Source organism: Musca autumnalis, unplaced genomic scaffold, assembly GCF_047663935.1.
Source record: "Musca autumnalis isolate F117 unplaced genomic scaffold, ASM4766393v1 scaffold_2, whole genome shotgun sequence".
In the NCBI taxonomy this organism is placed as follows: domain Eukaryota; kingdom Metazoa; phylum Arthropoda; class Insecta; order Diptera; family Muscidae; genus Musca; species Musca autumnalis.
Window position 1 is genome coordinate 14,278,048 of NW_027411755.1, and position 17,184 is coordinate 14,295,231.

The 17,184-nt window shown below is 33.5% G+C and overlaps 1 long non-coding RNA gene across 1 annotated transcript in view; it reads right to left on the reverse strand.

Annotated features, from left to right (window-relative positions):
- Positions 1-368: 368 nt before the first annotated feature.
- Positions 369-17,184, reverse strand: part of LOC141393708 (uncharacterized) — a 102,973-nt gene continuing 86,157 nt past the window's right edge. Inside the window, exon 3 of the long non-coding RNA XR_012410162.1 lies at positions 369-1,432. This is a non-coding gene — a long non-coding RNA (uncharacterized lncRNA). The remainder of the gene's footprint in view (positions 1,433-17,184) is intronic.

Sequence of the window (17,184 nt, forward strand, 5' to 3'; positions counted from 1 at the left end):
AAGGCGTGGATTTTTTAAGAATTTTTTGTCACTATAACCAAGGCCTTGAGGGGTGGATTTTTTAAGAATTTTTTCTCAATATAAACAAGGCCTTAAGGCGTGGATTTTTTAAGAATTTTTTAAAAGCCTGGATTTTTTTAATAACTTTTAATCTAATCAAGCCATGTGTATTATATCCACCTATGTTGGCTTGATCTATGTAGGCATCTACGCCTCTACATCCATTTTTGCTAAGCGTTTTAAGAGAGTTTTAATCTCTTTAAAGTTAACGCAACCAACCTCATCTACTCCACAGCTTACCATGGCTAAGATAGCTGACATCATCGATGAAAACTTATTTAATGGCCCAGACAACCAACCAACGTTTTTAGTACAGCGTTGGCGGGCTTAAGCGACGGTTTCATAGACGAAGTTAAGCATACGGTTGAGTGTTTCACGATTTAAGTTTTTTGTGCGTAAAGCTTAGTTTGGAGACAAAAACAAGAAAAGCAAAACAAAGGCAAATGCAAAGCCACATAAAAAGTATTCCAAAACAGTCTAAAGTAAAACAAAAAGCAAAACAAAAGCGAATTATAAAGAAACAAAAAAGAAGTGCAAAACGAAATAGAGACTGTTTTCAGTAAAAACAAGGAAAAAAGCTATAAAAAATAAAAGCAGATATAAAAGTCATTTTTAAGCAGAGTTATAAAGAAGTGAGTGCTAAAGGAGAATCAAGCATCGTTTTAACTAACAAAAAATAAAGAAAAAAAGACAGACGGACACACAGCAAAACGAACGTCAGGTATAACACATTTTAGAAGAGATCTCAAGCAGAACCAGTCTTTGCTGAACACAAGAGTAGCTGCTGCCTGAAACATAGCAGAAAACGCTACAAATGATGTCAGTTATCTAAAGCAAGTAAAACCTAAAGCAACCATAGAAACAACGGGATAAACGTTTTAGGAAAAAAATACAAAAACAAGAACAAAAATAGCTTCAAAAAAGAAGGAGTCAAGTAGAAATTATCCGAGCGATACTAACGGGCATTGAAAGTTCCATAACTTTTAACTAACAAAAAAAAAAAATAAATAAATAAATAAATGATTCTATAGAAAAGCTCTTCAAATTGACAACAAAAACAAATTGAAAACGTCAAAAACACAACAAATTCAAAAGTAAATCCAAGTGTAAAGTGTTTCGCATTTTTGTGTAATTTTTTTGTGTGTGTTTACTGTTGTTGTTAATTATTTGTTGAAAATAAAAAAAAACAAAAGCGTGTTTCCGGCAAAAGCAAAAAAAATTAAAAAATCTCAACACTTACGGAGACACAACACCGATCCAAAACACCAGTTGTTTTATTGTGGATTTTATTTATCTCAGCGCCAGCTGTTTTGCGGCTCTCCAGCCTTCTTGGAACGAATTGATCAACTTAAGGTAACTATGAAAGAAAAAACTAGTTTATTTTACTAACATTATCACAAACAGAAGCTAAAAGGTAGAATTAAAGGATGATGTCAATATTAAAAAAATTATTTCCCCACTAATAATCCCCAAATTAAGGACTTGGGAAAGCCAAGAAAAATAAATAAAAAAATTCCTAATTTAAGGTCTGGGAAAAGCCAAGAAAAACAATTTAAAAATCCGCTCTTTAAGGCCTTGAGTATAGCCACAAAAATTCTTAACAAAAATTCACGCCTTAAGGCCTGGGGAATGGCCACAAAAATCCCTAACTTTAGGCCATGGGTTTATATAGCACAAAATCTTAAAAAGTCCAAGCCTTTAGGTCTTGGGTATAGCCCCAAATTAGAGGCCATGGGTATACTTACTTACTTAGTTGGCCCATTACAGAACATTTGTTCCATAGACCGAACTAAGAAAAGATCTCCATTCCTCTCTGTTTTTCGCTTGACTTTTTGGAATACCGCGCCTTTCCATTTCTTCATCCACTTGTATGCTCCATCGAAGCTTAGGCCTGCCGATTCTGCGTGCACCGCCATGTGGCATGTATTCATACGCCTTTTTAGCGGGTTCATCTTCGCTCATTCTCATGATATGGCCTAGCCAACGCAATCGTTGCATCTCGATACGTTTAACTATATTCATGTCTTTGTATAGCTTATATAGGCCGTGGTTCATACGACGTCGATATTCACCGTCAACGCAAATCGGCCCGTAGATCTTTCGAAGAATTTTCCTCTCAAACACACCAAGCACTGCCTTATCTGCTTGCGCAAGTACCCATGCTTCGGAGCCATACATTAGCACGGGTAGTATCAGCGTTTTGTAAAGTGTTATTTTTGTTTGACGAGATGTGGCTTTGTTTTTAAATTGCTTACTTAGACCATAGTAGCATCTGTTGGCCAATACAATTCTTCTTCTTATTTCACAACTGATGTTGTTTGTTGTGTTTATGGCAGTGCCGAGGTAGACGAAGTCTTTAACTACCACAAAATTGTAGGTACCAACTTCCACAGTTGGTCCGAGCTCTATGGACGCTTTGCGCGTCGACACCATCAATTTGGTCTTTTCGCCGTTTACCGCCAGACCCACTTTCGCAGATTCTGCTTCGACCTTCCTAAAGGTATCAGTTACTTCCTTTACTGATCGTCCCATGATGTCTATGTCATCCGCATAGGCAAGTAACATGTGGCTATTGGTGTAAATTGTGCCATTTCTTTTGACATTTGCATCTCGTATTACCTTTTCCAGCAAAATGTTGAATAGGTCACACGAAAGGCTGTCTCCTTGTCTGAAACCTCTTTTGGTACAAAATTCTTCGGAGAGGTTCTTTCCAATTTTAACTGAGGACCTAGTATCAGTTAAAGTCATCTTACAAAGCCGGATGAGCTTTGCGGGGATACCAAATTCTGACATTGCGTGGAATACCTTTGATCGGAGGGGACTGCCGAATGCTGCTTTATAATCGACAAAAAGGTGAAATATGTCGATCTGCATCTCTTGGGTCTTCTCTAGGATTTGGCGCAGGGTAAATATCTGGTCAATGGTGGACTTGTCAGGTCTAAACCCGAATTGGTATGGTCGACACTCCTTGTCATACCATGAATTCCTTTGTGGAGGTCTCTGGAATCCAAGTATGGATTTTGCGGCTGTTTGCATGGAGTGGGCAATATGTTGCCATTGTGTTGTTATGTTATCGGGACAAGGAGTGCTCGCGTTAAGCAATTGGGCTAGTTGAGTGTTGAGTTGAGTTTTAGTCTCCGACTAACTACGAATCCGCAACCATATATAGCTATAATACAGTGCGTCACCTTTAGGTGTTGTTGTGACGCCTTTCCCAATCCATCGTATTTCCTGTATGGCAGTAATATCGGCCTTGTACTTTTCAAGTACGTCTGCCAATGCCAAGACTGCACCTTCTCTATAAAGAGTGCGAACATTCCAGGTGCAGATTCGCAGATCATGGTCCTTAAAACGTTTGCGGGGTTCGTCAACTTTAGAGGGGTTTGTTTTTCTTTTCTTTCGTTTTTTCATAGTAGGCTGCTTTTTTCTAGGGGAGGGTTACTAACCCGACGCCCAAACCCAAGTTTTTAACGTTCTTATGGGTGAACGCGCGGCACATGTTAGCTCACTACCTTTAACGGGTGTTAAAGGCAGTTCCCCAGGTGACACCACGGGGAGGTCGGTGTCCACTTGAGATGAAAGAGGGACCAAGATAAATCCTGGGCTTTGCCATGTTAAAGCCGGTCAAGACCGTTGCTTGGTATCATTCATCCCCTACGTCACCCAAGGCCATGGGTATAGGTAGCCAAAATTCTTAACAAAAAATTCCCATCTTAAGGTCATCGGTATAGGTAAAAAAAATTCTTAAAAAAATCCACGAATTAAAGCCTTTGGTATGGGCACAAAAAATCTTAAAAAAATCCAAGCTTTCAGGCCTTAGGAAAGCCAATAAAAATTGTTAAAAAATCCTCAGCTTAAGCTTTGGGGATGTCGAGAAAAATAAATAAAAAGTACCTAATACAAAGCCTTGGGGAAGCCAAGAAAATCGTTTAAAAATCACCAACTTATGGCCTTGTGGAAGCCAGGAATATTTGTTTCAAAATCCCGAAGTTAAGGATAGCGGAATCCGATGACTGTTTTTTTTAATTTAAAAAAAATTTCGTTTATGAGGCCAATGATGTTGGTTAAAAATTCTCTAAAAAAATCCACGTTTATGAGGCCAATGGCGTTGTCTAAGTATTCTTTAAAAAATCCATGTTTATGAGGTCAATGATGCTCTCTAAAAATTATTTAAAAAAATTCAGGTATATGAGGCCAAAGATGCTCTCTAAAAATTATTTTAAAAAAATCCAAATTTATGAGGCACATTATTTGCCTTATAAAAATCCACGTTAATGAGGCTGATGATGGCTGTCAAAAATTCTTTAAAACATCCACGTTTATGAGGCCGAAGATGGTGATGAAAAATTCTTTAAAAAATCTGAATTTATGAGGCCGATGATGGTGGTCAAATTTCTTTAAAAAATCCACGTTTATGAGGCCAATGATGTTCCTTAACAATTCTTTAAAATATCGAATTTTATGAGGCCAATCAACGTTTATAAGGCCAATGATGCTCTCTAAAACTTCTTTAAAAAATCCAAGTTTATGAGGCCTGTGATGCTTTCTAAAAGTTCTTTAAAAATCTACGTTTATGAAGCCAATGATGTTGTTAAAAAAATATTAAAAAATCCACGTTTATGAGGCCAATGATGGTTGTTAAAAATTCTGTAAAAAAATTTATGTTTATTTCTATTTTTCCCTGTATTTTAAATTAATTTTTCCTGGCTTCCTCAAGGCCTTAAGGAGTGGATTTTAAACTAATTTTTCTGGATTTTTAAATTAATTGGTGTGGATTTTTTTTCACCAATTTATTCAATATGTCGAAAAAGTATGTCATATGCCTTACAGTTTTTGACAAACCATCTCTGTTTTTATATATGCCATAAAGTGATTTTGTGTGGTTTAAATTTTTGGCCTAAAGCCACTTATGGTCATGCACACATGGTTTTTATATACCAAAAATGTTTTTGTTATTAATTTTGTTGAAGTGTTGTTTTTTTTTTGTTGCCTCTCTTTGTTTTACCTCATAATATGATAATTTCAAATCTTGTTGTCATGATGAAAAAAAGTTACAAGTACAACACTCACTCACACGCACATTAAACGAAAAAGCAACAACAATCAACAGATCAGGCAGACAGACCCAAGTGTGTGGGTTTTATTTTTGTTAACTTTAATTAAGCCAAGTTCAGCTAGATTGACTTGTTGTTGCTGTTCTTGTTATTATTGTTTTGTGGTTCTTAGCAAATAAAATACCCTTACCCTCTTGTCCTACCGATTGCCTACCCTAAGAACGTTTTTTTTTCTTTAGAACTGAGACTGGAAATCAAGCGTACGCTTTTTTTTTCAAAAGGTGTATTGTGGGCCAATGTAAAAAAGCAGCTCGGCAGCAGCATGACTAACCAAAAACAAACAAACAAATAACTAACTATATGGGAGGGTTTGTCGCTTGACGCGTCTGGCGTGAAAAAAGTCAACAATATTCTAAACACATGTAAATGCTGCAGTGCTGTGGTGGCCTGTCCGGGCTTTGAATGGTGTTTAGCTTCATAATTTGTGTTGCTACATTGAAATTTAGTTCAATGTCTGCTTAAATGTTTGTTTTGCCTTTGTTGTTGTTTTTTGCTTTTCTGCTTTGCAAACACAACAAAAGTGAGTGGGAAATGAGAGGTGTTTGTGTTTTAAGTTAAGCTGGCTAGTACAACCTTTTTGTGCAAATCTTGGTTATGTCAAATCGCAGATTACAAATAATCAAGGTCAAAAACAAAAATAAACCAGTACTAAGGTTCTAAAAGGCAACTCACAAAACGTCCATTAATTTTGTTTTGATATGTAATAATAATCCGCCAATAATTTTTATGATTTATACTTCATCCAGTCCTCTGAATTCTAAACCTATTCTAATTTAATCAAAATATTTGAATATTTATAAATTATTGAATGGCGTTAAATATTGTTGTTCATTTTATAATTTGCAAAATCACCTAATTTCAGTTAATAGGAGGTAGCAAAATTCTATTATCTTTCAATAATTTGCATAATAACGGTAACGGTTTCTTGCTAAGCAGCCAAGAAGGTGGGTCACTTCATTTGAATAACAGAAATACCAGAATATTAAACAACGAGCAAAACATATGGTCGTTGCACAAATCAATATCAACTCAAACATCTGGAATGAATTTAGACTAAAAAAAATAATATTTTTTAAAATTTCCTGGCCCTCCCTTAGGCTTTAAAGAGTGGAATTTTTTTAATTATTTTTCTGCCATCACAAGGCCTTAAGTTAAGAATTTTTTAACCGTTGTCTTGGCTTTTCCAATGCCTTATATCAAGGATTTTTAATCAATTTTTCTTGGCTTCCCCAAGGCCTTCAGTTAGCGCTTTTTATCCCATTTTTCTTGGCATACCCAAGGCCTTAAGTTAGAGATGCTTTTAGAAAAATTCTCGGGTTCTCCATGGCCTTAAGTTTGGGATTTTTTTTAATAATTTGTCTTGACTTCCCCAAGGCCTTAACTTAGAGATTTTTAAACAAAATTTTATTGGCTTTCCCAGGGCCTAAAGTTAGGGATTTTTTAAACATTTATTCTTGGCTTCCCAAGGACTTAAGTTAGGGGTTTTTAATACATTTTTCTTGGTTTCCCCAAGGCCTTAAGTAACAGATACTTTAAAAAATTGTAGTAGGTTCCCGGGGCCTTAAGTTAGGTTTTTTTTTAAACATTTTTTTTTTGTTTCCCCAAGGCCTTAATTTAGGGATTTTTAAAAAAACTTTCTTAGCTTCCCCACAGCCTTCCCCAATTTTTTCATAACTTCCCCAATGCCTTAACTTAGAGATTTTCAAACAAAATATTTGGGGCTTCCCCAAGGCCTATAATTTGGGATTTTTCTTGGCTTCTCGAAGGCCTTATGTAAGGGATTTTTTTAAACAAATTTTCTTGGCAACCCCAAAGCCTTAAGTTAGGGATTTTTAAATAGTTTTTCTTGGCCTCTCTGAGGACTTTAGTCAGGGATTTTTAAATCAATTTGTCTTGACTTCAAAAATGGATTTTTTAAAGAATTTTTGACGACCATCATAAACGTGAATTTTTTTACGAATTTTAACCAACATCATCATTAACGAGGATTTTTTAAAGAATTTTTGACGACCATCATTGGCCTCATAAACGTGGATTTTTTAAAGAATTTTGGACGACCATCATTAGCCTCCTTAAAGGGGTTTTTATGTAAACACCATCATTGGCCCCATAAACATGGATTTTTTAAAGAAAATCATTGGGCTCATAAACGTGGATTTTTTAAAGAATTTTTAGACAACATCATTGGCCTCATAAAGGTGGATTTTTTTAAAGAATTTTTAGACAACATCATTGGCCTCATAAACGTGGATTTTTTAAAGAATTTTTAACCAACATCATTGGCTTCATAAACGTGGATTTTTTAAAGAACTTTTAGACAACATCATTGGCCTCATAAACGTGGATTTTTTAAAGAATTTTTAAACAACATCGTTGGCCCCATAAACGTGGATTTTTTAAAGAATTTTTAAACAACATCGTTGGCCCCATAAACGTGGATTTTTTAAAGAATTTTTTGACAACATCATTGGCCTCATAAACGTGGATTTTTTAAAGAATTTTTAGACAACATCATTGACCTCATAAACGTGGATTTTTTAAAGAACTTTCAGACAACATCGTTGGCCTCATAAACGTGGATTTTTAAAGAACTTTCAGACAACATCATTGGCCTCATAAACGTGGATTTTTTAAAGAATTTTTAACCAACATCATTGGCCTCATAAACGTGGATTTTTTAAAGAATTTTTAACCAACATCATTGGCCTCATAAACGTGGATTTTTTAAAGAATTTTTAACCAACATCATTGGCCTCATAAACGTGGATTTTTTAAAGAATTTTTAACCAACATCATTGGCCTCATAAACGTGGATTTTTTAAAGAATTTTTAACCAACATCATTGGCCTCATAAACGTGGATTTTTTAAAGAATTTTTAGACAACATCTTTGGCCTCATAAACGTGGATTTTTTAAAGAATTTTTAGACAACATCATTGGCCTCATAAACGTGGATTTTTTAAAGAATTTTTAACCAACATCATTGGCCTCATAAACGTGGATTTTTTAAAGAATTTTTAACCAACATCATTGGCCTCATAAACGTGGATTTTTTAAAGAATTTTTAACCAACACCATTAGCCTCATAAACGTGGATTTTTTAAAGAATTTTTAACCAACATCATTGGCCTCATAAACGTGGATTTTTTAAAGAATTTTTAACCAACACCATTAGCCTCATAAACGTGGATTTTTTAAAGAATTTTTAGGCAACATCATTGGCCTCATAAACGTGGATTTTTTAAAGAATTTTTAACAAACATCATTGGCCTCATAAACGTGGATTTTTTAAAGAATTTTTAGACAACATCATTGGCCTCATAAACGTGGATCTTTTAAAGAATTTTTAGACAACATCATTGGCCTCACAAACGTGGATTTTTTAAAGAATTTTTAGACAACATCATTGGCCTCATAAGCGAGGATTTTTTAAAGAATTTTTAGGCATTCACGTTGGTTAAAAATTCTTTAAAAAATCCACGTTTATGAGGCCAATGATGTTGTCTAAAAATTCTTTAAAAAATCCACGTTTATGAGGCCAATGATGTTTGTTAAAAATTCTTTAAAAAATCCACGTTTATGAGGCCAATGATGTTGGTTAAAAATTCTTTAAAAAATCCACGTTTATGAGGCCAATGATGTTGTCTAAAAATTCTTTAAAAAATCCACGTTTATGAGGTCAATGATGTTGTCAAAAAATTCTTTAAACAATCCACGTTTATGAGGCCAATGATGTTGGTTAAAATTCTTTAAAAAATCCACGTTTATGAGGCCAATGATGTTGGTTAAAAATTCTTTAAAAAATCCACGTTTGTGAGGCCAATGATGTTGTCTAAAAATTCTTTAAAAGATCCATGTTTATGAGGCCGATGATGTTATTAATAAATCTACGTTTATGACGTCGCTGATGTTAAGTAAATGTTTATTTTTGTTTTTTTTCTAATTACTTCAGCTGTTGCCTGGTTAGGCCTTGTTGTTTGATATTCGATTTCATTTACTGGGCCAGGCTTTATATTTACTCCACTTTATTTGTCTGGTTGATGATTTCAGTTCTGCTTGGTAGTGGCTGCTGTTTAGTGGTTGTATGTATGTAAGCAGGTTTCAAATTGTTTGGCTGTTTTGCATGTGAGTGACTGGCTGGCTGACTGACTAACTGCCTACCAGTGTTTATATGTTTGTTTGTTGATGCATAAAACAAAAGACTTAAGCTACAAACTTGAAACAAAAACCCAAATATATGTTACACTCTTTGTGAGCTCAACCGCCCTCCTCTAAAGGTGGTAGGCAGCCAGCCAGCCAACACAAATGACTGTTGGCCAAATTGGCATTGTCTGTTGTTAGTGTATTACAACAAACATATAGTTCATTTGAAAAAGGAGAGCAGAGGTGTTATAATTGTTTATGTGTATTACTTAGCCGCTCGGCTTGCCTCGCTTGTTTTGGCTGTCTTTATTGCCATATATGCCAGACAGACACACTCACTTGCAAACCCTCACTCTATTTATCTTGGGTGAGTAACACAGCGAAGTAGTTTTGTTTGAACATTTTTTTATGTTTATTTAAAAATTTGTTGTGTTTTTTTTTTTCATTTTTGGTGGGGTGAACTTTTGTTTTAATTTGTTTTTCGTTTCGAGTTTGTTTTTTTGCTTACCTTGAGGTCTAATAACGGTGTGGGTCAGATTGCTTGTTTAGGTTTTGAGCTATATTTATCATTTGCTGCTTTCGAAAGTGTTTTGAGTTTCAGTTGTTGTTTAAGATTACTCTTCATCATACTCATTTTGCATATGCTGTTGTAAGCAATTGCTAATCAAATATCTTTGCCTTGCGGAGTTTATTTAGGTTGCAATCATGAGATGGGGCAAAATAAAATAAATAATTGTCATTGGAAAAAAACCCGAACACTTTTAGGGTTTCACTTTCCAGGGGCCAATGCAGAAGGAAAATTGGCTCGAAATATGTTTGTTCAAAGAGCTTCAATGATCAATTGTATCAATTGAATTTTTTCAGCCATTCTCCACAAAAACAACTTTGCGTTTTTTTCTTTGATTGACATTCTGGAATGTCACTTGTTTATTTTTTGTTGTTGTTATTGTTCTTTCTTAATTTTAGTAGCAAATTTAAAGTATCGTTGAATGATAAAACAAACAAAAACCTTAACAAAACGCTACCCGTTACTGAATGTCATTGCATTTCAGTTCGTTTCTTTGTTTTATTGTTGTTATTCTTGTTTTTGTTTGCATATTTATCTGATTCATTTGGTTTGACAATTAAAGTTGATAACTTAATTGTTTCGTTTCCGTTGCTTATTGAATAATTACTGCCACCTTAAATCATTTAATCACATGTTAAAGACCACAAACGTGGATTTTTTTAAAGATATTTTAAGGAACATTATTGGCCTCATTAACGTGGATTTTTTAGAGAATTTTTAGACAACATCATTGGCCTCATAAACGTGGATTTTTTAAAGAATTTTTAACAGCCATCCTTGGCCTCATAAACGTGGATTTTTTAAAGAATTTTTAACAGCCATCCTTGGCCTCATAAACGTGGATTTTTTAAAGAATTTTTAACAGCCATCATTGGCCTCATAAACGTGGATTTTTTAAAGAATTTTTAACAGCCATCATTGGCCTCATAAACGTGGATTTTTTAAAGAATTTTTAACAGCCATCCTTGGCCTCATAAACGTGGATTTTTTAAAGAATTTTTAACAGCCATCATTGGCCTCATAAACGTGGATTTTTTAAAGAATTTTTAAGGAACATCATAGACCTCATAAACGTGGATTTTTTAAAGAATTTTTAGACAACATCATTGGCCTCATAAACGTGGATTTTTTAAAGAATTTTTAACAGCCATCCTTGGCCTCATAAACGTGGATTTTTTAAAGAATTTTTAACAGCCATCCTTGGCCTCATAAACGTGGATTTTTTAAAGAATTTTTAACAGCCATCATTGGCCTCATAAACGTGGATTTTTTAAAGAATTTTTAAGGAACATCATAGACCTCATAAACGTGGATTTTTTAAAGAATTTTTAGACAACATCATTGGCCTCATAAACGTGGATTTTTTAAAGAATTTTTAACAGCCATCCTTGGCCTCATAAACGTGGATTTTTTAAAGAATTTTTAACAGCCATCATTGGCCTCATAAACGTGGATTTTTTAAAGAATTTTTAGACAACATCATTGGCCTCATAAACGTGGATTTTTTAAAGAATTTTTAACAGCCATCATTGGCCTCATAAACGTGGATTTTTTAAAGAATTTTTAATAGCCATCCTTGGCCTCATAAACGTGGATTTTTTAAAGAATTTTTAGACAATATCATTGGCCTCATAAACGTGGATTTTTTAAAGAATTTTTAACAGCCATCATTGGCCTCATAAACATGGATTTTTAAAGAATTTTTAAATGCCATCATTGGCCTCATAAATGTGGATTTTTTAAAGAATTTTTAGACAACATCATTGGCCTCATAAACGTGGATTTTTTAAAGAATTTTTAACAGCCATCATTGGCCTCATAAACGTGGATTTTTTAAAGAATTTTTAACAGCCATCATTGGCCTCATAAACGTGGATTTTTTAAAGAATTTTTAATAGCCATCCTTGGCCTCATAAACGTGGATTTTTTAAAGAATTTTTAGACAACATCATTGGCCTCATAAACGTGGATTTTTTAAAGAATTTTTAACAGCCATCATTGGCCTCATAAACATGGATTTTTAAAGAATTTTTAAATGCCATCATTGGCCTCATAAATGTGGATTTTTTAAAGAATTTTTAGACAACATCATTGGCCTCATAAACGTGGATTTTTTAAAGAATTTTTAACAGCCATCATTGCCTCATAAACGTGGATTTTTTAAAGAATTTTTAACAGCCATCCTTGGCCTCAAAAACGTGGATTTTTTAGAGAATTTTTAAAGACCATATCGGCCTCACAAATGTGGATTTTTTAGAGAATTTTTAAAGACCATCATCGGCCTCATAAACGTGGATTTTTTAGAGAATTTTTAGAGACCATCATCGGCCTCACAAACGTGGATTTTTTAAAGAATTTTTAGACAACATCATTGGCCTCATAAACGTGGATTTTTTAGAGAATTTTTAGAGACCATCATCGGCCTCACAAACGTGGATTTTTTAAAGAATTTTTAGACAACATCATTGGCCTCATAAACGTGGATTTTTTAGAGAATTTTTAGAGACCATCATCGGCCTCACAAACGTGGATTTTTTAAAGAATTTTTAGACAACATCATTGGCCTCATAAACGTGGATTTTTTAGAGAATTTTTAGACAACATCATTGGCCTCATAAACGTGGATTTTTTAAAGAATTTTAAACAACATCATTGGCCTCATAAACGTGGATTTTTTAAAGAATTTTAAACAACATCATTGGCCTCATAAACGTGGATTTTTTAAAGAATTTTTAGACAACATCATTGGCCTCATAAACGTGGATTTTTTAAAGAATTTTTAGACAACATCATTGGCCTCATAAACGTGGATTTTTTAAAGAATTTTTAGACAACATCATTGGCCTCATAAACGTGGATTTTTTAAAGAATTTTTAGACAACATCATTGGCCTCATAAACGTGGATTTTTTAAAGAATTTTTAGACAACATCATTGGCCTCATAAACGTGGATTTTTTAAAGAATTTTAAACAACATCATTGGCCTCATAAACGTGGATTTTTTAAAGAATTTTTAGACAACATCATTGGCCTCATAAACGTGGATTTTTTAAAGAATTTTAAACAACATCATTGGCCTCATAAACGTGGATTTTTTAAAGAATTTTAAACAACATCATTGGCCTCATAAACGTGGATTTTTTAAAGAATTTTTAGACAACATCATTGGCCTCATAAACGTGGATTTTTTAAAGAATTTTTAGACAACATCATTGGCCTCATAAACGTGGATTTTTTAAAGAATTTTTAGACAACATCATTGGCCTCATAAACGTGGATTTTTTAAAGAATTTTTAGACAACATCATTGGCCTCATAAACGTGGATTTTTTAAAGAATTTTTAGACAACATCATTGGCCTCATAAACGTGGATTTTTTAAAGAATTTTTAGACAACATCATTGGCCTCATAAACGTGGATTTTTTAAAGAATTTTTAGACAACATCATTGGCCTCATAAACGTGGATTTTTTAAAGAATTTTTAGACAACATCATTGGCCTCATAAACGTGGATTTTTTAAAGAATTTTTAGACAACATCATTGGCCTCATAAACGTGGATTTTTTAAAGAATTTTTAGACAACATCATTGGCCTCATAAACGTGGATTTTTTAAAGAATTTTTAGACAACATCATTGGCCTCATAAACGTGGATTTTTTAAAGAATTTTTAGACAACATCATTGGCCTCATAAACGTGGATTTTTTAAAGAATTTTTAGACAACATCATTGGCCTCATAAACGTGGATTTTTTAAAGAATTTTTAACCAACACCACGTTTATGAGGCCACTGATGTTGGTTGAAAGTTCTTTAAAATAACCACGTTTATGAGGCCAATGATGTTGTCTAAAAATTCTTTAAAAAATCCACGTTTATGAGGCCAAAGATGTTGGTTAAAAATTCTTTAAAAATCCACGTTTATGAGCCAATTATGCTCGCCAAAAATTCTTTAAAAAATCCACGTTTATGAGGCCAATGATGGTCTTTAAAAATTCACGTTGATGACGTCGATGATGTTAAGTAAATGTTTATTTTTTTTCTAATTACTTCAGCTGCTGCCTGGTTAGGCCTTGTTGTTTGATATTCGATTTCATTTACTGGGCCAGGCTTTATATTTACTCCACTTTATTTGTCTGGTTGATGATTTCAGTTCTGCTTGCTAGTGGCTGCTGTTTGGTGGTTGTATGTATGTAAGCAGGTTTCAAATAGTTTGGCTGTTTTGCATGTGAGTGACTGCCTACCAGTGTTTATATGTTTGTTTGATGCATAAAACAAAAGACTTAAGCTACAAACTTGAAACAAAAACCCAAATATATGTTACACTCTTTGTGAGCTCAACAGCCCTCCTCTAAAGGTGGTAGGCAGCCAGCCAGCCAACACAAATGACTGTTGGCCAAATTGGCATTGTCTATTGTTAGTGTATTACAACAACATATAGTTCATTTGAAAAAGGAGAGCAGAGGTGTTATAATTGTTTATGTGTATTACTTAGCCGATCGGTATGGCTTGCTTGTTTTGGGTGTCTTTATTGCCATATATGCCAGACAGACAGACACACTCACTTGCAAACCCTCACTCTATTTATCTTGGGTGAGTAACACAGCGAAGTAGTTTTGTTTGAACATATTTTTATGTTTATTTAAAAATTTGTTGTGTTTTTTTTGCATTTTTGGTGGGGTGAACTTTTGTTTTAATTTGTTTTTCGTTTCGACTTTGTTTTTTTTGCTTACTTTGAGGTCTAATAACGGTGTGGGTCAGATTGCTTGTTTAGGTTGCGAGCTATATTTATCATTTGCTGCTTTCGAAAGTGTTTTGGGTTTCGGTTGTTGTTTAAGATTACTCTCCACATTTTGCATATGCTGTTGGAAGCAATTGCTAATCAAATATCTTTGCCTTGCGGAGTTTATTTAGGTTGCAATCATGAGATGGGGCAAAATAAAATAAATAATTGCCATTGGCAGAAAAAACAAAACACATTTAGGGTTTCACTTTCCAGGGGCCAAAGCAGAAGGAAAATTTGGCTCGAAATAGGTTTGTTCAAAGAGCTTCAATGATCAATTGTATCAATTGCATTTTTCAGCCATTCTCCACAAAAACAACTTTGCTTTTTTTCTTTGATTGACATTCTGGAATGTCACTTGTTTATTTTTTGTTGTTGTTATTGTTCTTTCTTTGTTTTAGTAGCAAATTTAAAGTATCGTTGGATGATAAAACAAACAAAAACCTTAACAAAACGCTACCCGTTACTGAATGTCATTGCATTTGAGTTTTTGCTTTGTTAAGTTGTTGTGTTTCTTGTTTTTGTTTGCATATTTATCTGAATCATTTGGTTTGACAATTAAAGTTGATAACTTAATTGTTTCGTTTCCGTTGCTTATTGAATAATTACTGCCACCTTAAATCATTTAATCACATGTTAAAAACCACAAACGTGGATTTTTTAAAGAATTATTAAAAAAATATCATTGGCCTCATAAACTTGGATTTCTAAAGAATTTTTAAACAACATCATTGACCGCATAAACGTGGATTTTTTAAAGAATTTTTAACCAACATCATTGGCCTCATAAACGTGGATTTTTTAACGAATTTTTAAGGAACATCATTGACCTCAAAAACGTGGATTTTTAAAGAATTTTTAAGGAACATCATTGACCTCAAAAACGTGGATTTTTTAACGAATTTTTAAGGAACATCATTGACCCCGTAAACGTGGATTTTTTAAAGAATTTTTAACAGCCATCATTGGGCTAATAAACGTGGATTTTTTAAAGAATTTTTAGACAACATCATTGGCCTCATAAACGAAGGTTTGTTTGAAAAATTTTAGAGACTATCATTGGCCTAAAATTTCTCCGAAAAATACACATTTCTGAGGCCAATGATGATCATTAACAATTCTTAAAAAAAATTCTTAAAAAATCCAAGTTTATGAGTCTGGGGATGGTCTTTCAAAATTCTTAAAAAATCCAGGTTTATGAGTTTGGGGATGGTCTTTAAAAATTCTTAAAAAATCCACGTTTATAAGTCTGGGGATGGTCTTTAAAAATTTATTAAAAATCCACGTTTTATGGGACTGGGGATGGTCTTTAAAATTATTTAAAAAATCCACGTTTATGAGTCTGGGAATGGTCTTTAAAATTTCTTTAAAAAATCCACGTTTATGAGTCTGGGAATGGTCTTTAAAATTTCTTTAAAAAATCCACGTTTATAGGTCTGGAAATGATCTCTAAAATTTCTTTAAAAAATCCACGTTTATGGGTCTGGAGATGATCTCTAAAATTTCTTTAAGAAATCCACGTTTATGGGTCTGGAGATGATCTCTAAAATTTCTTTAAAAAATCCACGTTTATGGGTCTGGAGATGATCTCTAAAATTTCTTTAAAAAATCCACGTTTATGGGTCTGGAGATGATCTCTAAAATTTCTTTAAAAAATCCACGTTTATGGGTCTGGAGATGATCTCTAAAATTTCTTTAAGAAATCCACGTTTATGGCTCTGGAGATGATCTCTAAAATTTCTTTAAAAAATCCACGTTTAGAGGTCTGGGGATGGTCTTTAAAAATTATTTAAAAAATCCACGTTTAGAGGTCTGGGGATTGTCTGTAAAAATTATTTAAAAAATCCACGTTTATGGGTCTGGAGATTGCCCGTAAAAATTATTTAAAAAATCCACGTTTAGAGGTCTGGGGATTGTCTGTAAAAATTATTTAAAAAATCCACGTTTATGGGTCTGGAGATTGTCCGTAAAAATTATTTAAAAAATCCACGTTTAGAGGTCTGGGGATTGTCTGTAAAAATTATTTAAAAAATCCACGTTTAAAGGTCTGGGGATTGTCTGTAAAAATTATTTAAAAAATCTACGTTTAGAGGTCTGGGGATTGTCTTTAAAAATTATTTAAAAAATCCACGTTTATGGGTCTGGGGATGTTCTTTAAAAATTATTTAAAAAATCCACGTTTAAAGGTCTGGGGATTGTCTGTAAAAATTATTTAAAAAATCCACATTTAGAGGATGGTCTTTAAAAATTATTTAAAAAATCCACATTTAGAGGATGGTCTTTAAAAATTATTTAAAAAATCCACGTTTATGGGTCTGGAGATGATCTCTAAAATGTCTTTAAAAAATCCACGTTTATGGGTCTGGAGATGATCTCTAAAATGTCTTTAAAAAATCCACGTTTATGGGTCTGGAGATGATCTCTAAAATGTCTTTAAAAAATCCACGTTTATGGGTCTGGAGATGATCTCTAAAATGTCTTTAAAAAATCCACGTTTATGGGTCTGGAGATGATCTCT